This window comes from Rhagoletis pomonella, unplaced genomic scaffold (assembly GCF_013731165.1).
Source record: "Rhagoletis pomonella isolate Grant_MI unplaced genomic scaffold, Rhpom_1.0 Rhpom_scaffold_00003, whole genome shotgun sequence".
Taxonomy (NCBI): Eukaryota; Metazoa; Arthropoda; class Insecta; order Diptera; family Tephritidae; genus Rhagoletis; species Rhagoletis pomonella.
The window spans coordinates 54,676,297-54,679,403 of record NW_023458557.1 but is presented as its reverse complement, the minus strand read 5'-3'; positions in this window follow the sequence as shown (position 1 = coordinate 54,679,403).

Below are 3,107 nucleotides of genomic sequence, written 5' to 3'. Positions count from 1 at the left end.
AAATAGGCTAATTTTTTTGGAAGAGTTGCCACCTGTTAAAAAAGTTTAATTAAATTAATACGCGGAAACGAGTAAACGGATTTGCATGAAATTTTGCATACGGATAGCTTACGACCTAGGTTAGAAAGTAGGCTACTTTTTTTTAAGAGTTGCCACCTGTTAGAAATGCTTAATTTAATTAATACGCGGAAATGAGTGAACTGATTTGCATGGAAGTTTTCACACAGATAGCTTATGAGCTAGGTTGAAAAATAGGCTACTTTTTTAAGAGCTACCATCTGCTAAAAAAGTTTAATTAAATTAATATGCGGAAAAGTCTGAACGGATTTGCATGAAATTTTGCAAGCAGATAGCTTATGACCTACAGTGCAAAATAGGCTAATTTTTTGGAAGAGTTGCCACCTGCTAAAAAGTTTTAATTAAATTAATACGCGGAAACGACTGAACAGATTTGCATGACATTTCGCACAGAGATTGCTTATGACCTATGTTGGAAAATAGGCTACTATTTTAACTCTCCGTCAGACACATGTTTCGATTGGCACATTCGGTACGCATGAGTCTGGCTGGACCCACATGCAAATTGTATGAATTTATATAGAAATTATGTGCAACATTTGTTCAATTAAACTTATTTATTGTATGTTATTCAAATATTTACTTAATTTAAGGGCTTTCTTTTTTATTTTATTATTGAAATACACTGGCGATCAAAACCGGGTGCATGTTCGACATTTTATTACTTACAGTAACATAACTTTTTTAATAATAAGCGGATTGCTTTGAAATTTTCAGCAATTTTTCCTTATTATCTAGGGTATAAAGCCCAGTAAATAGAAAAATTAACAAGTGATTCACAGCAAAAACGCAAGGCAACTATCTTCACTCAGTTTTGAACTTTTAGGAGGTATATATCAAGAGGATTGTGGAGACTCCTTTGCTTTTAATAGCGATTTTCATACGTCCGGGAATGCTCTCTACTGAGTTTTCTATGATTTCGCTTGGAATATTACCCCATTATAATTTTGCTCACCTCCTAAGAGTTATCACGTATTAGGAAAGTTTAATTAAATTAATACGCGTAAATGACTGAACTGATTTTCATGAAAGCTTGCACACAGATAGCTTATGATCTAAACTGGAATTTTTTTTAAGAATTGCCACCTGTTTTAAAATTAAATTTTGCTCAAAGATGGTTTATGACCTGGATTGAAAAATAGGATACTTCCTTAACCGGTTTTCCGATCAGAACGAAATTTAGTACACTTACTACGGATTTCGGAAGGATGGTCTTAGACTGAAAGTAGGTCCGATAACTCACGGCCCCTCCCATACAAATTGGAATTTTCATATTACATACATATCTCTGGAAGTATTTGTGGGAGAGAACTGAAACTTGGTATAGTGATATGTATGTGGAATCAATGTTGGCATTAATAGATTGATGTTTTAATTAGTTAGTTCATTCGATTAAATTCAATCTGATTACAATTAATCATGATTAATTTTAATCCGACTAAACAGTTAATCGTAACCGCGATTAAAAAATTTATTTTTAATCATTAACTCTTAATTTGATCAAGTAGGTTTGGTTTTTAATTAAGTTATGCTGGAATTTCCCTGTGCACACAAAGCAAGTTAATCCGGTATGGCTAAGCGGGTTTCCTCATCAATCTAAGCAATTTGGTATGCATTTTCATTAAGATATATACCAAAAACGTTTTACAAACTAGATTTGTAAAAGTTCCCAGTTTATGTATTACTAATAACAATAATTATAATTTTTTTATATTATGTGCTTTTTATAAGCGTAAAACACAAAATAATTACTATAACTGGTGTTTGGTTTCAAACTCGGACAAACTAGACAAATTAATCGGATTTTGTTTTTAATTGGATTAACGGTTAATGTTTTAAATTAATTAAACGTAATCGCAGCCAGCGATTAACAATTAAAAAAATGTTATCACTAATCGTACAGTTGAGTACGACTAATTAATTTTAATCGTCAAACGCGATTAACATTTTAATCGTTAATCAGATTAACAGTTTGCCAACACTGTGTGAAATCGTGTTCATATTCACGGAGAAAAATAAACGTTTTTGGAAAAGAGGCGTAGCTCATCCCATACTAACTCAAAGTTTCATATCGCATATCTCTTCAAATGTTTGGGGTAAAGCACTCAAGCTTGGTATGGAAAGACATATGTATGTATGTATATGAAACTAATACCATACTCATGGAGAAAAATTAGAGTTATTGGAAAAGGTGGTGTGGAAACACCCACGCAAATTGATTTTTCTATGCTGCATATCTCTGGAGGTGTTTATTGCAGAGGACTGGAACTTGGCACCGAGATGTGTATACAAAATAAATTCCACACTCATGGAGAAGAATTCGCGTTATTCGAAAAGAGGACATGGTTCCTGCCGCACAAATTTACTGTTTTATACTGCTTATCTCTAGACGTGTTCATGGTAGAGTACTGGGACTTGGTACTGGGTTATGTAAAATCAATTCTAAATTCATGGAAGAAGATTAGGGTTATAAGAAAAAGGGGCGTGGTACTTCCAGTGCAAATTTACTTTTTCTTGCCACATATCCCTGGAAGTGTTTGTGGAAGAATACTGGAACTTGGTATAGAGTTGTGTATACAAAATGTAAATTAGTTGAACTCGGATTCGGTATTTAAATATATTTTATTTAATATTCGAGCACGACTCAAGTTACATATGTGAATTGTAATGTTAAATTTACAGCGATGCGACTCGCCTTTCATACGTCCACTTTTGTAATGCTTGATCGCTGACCGTCAAAATCCCATTGCCCGCAATTGCTGTTGCCTTTGCAATCTTTAGCGCGCATGTCCCAATAACTATGCCAGCACCCACAACTGGTTTTTGTTATTCTCACCTTCAACTGACCTATGCTATTCTTGCAAAGGTATCGGTCGCATTGTGCCTGCGTATCACGGTTATTGTGTGATGATCTTCATTATCGCTTCATAATCATTAATGATCTTCATAATTGCTGGCACTATAAACAATAGGCAACGATGAGCAATTTGTTTGTTTGCTGTTTTATTAGTGCAAAGATATTGCACTTG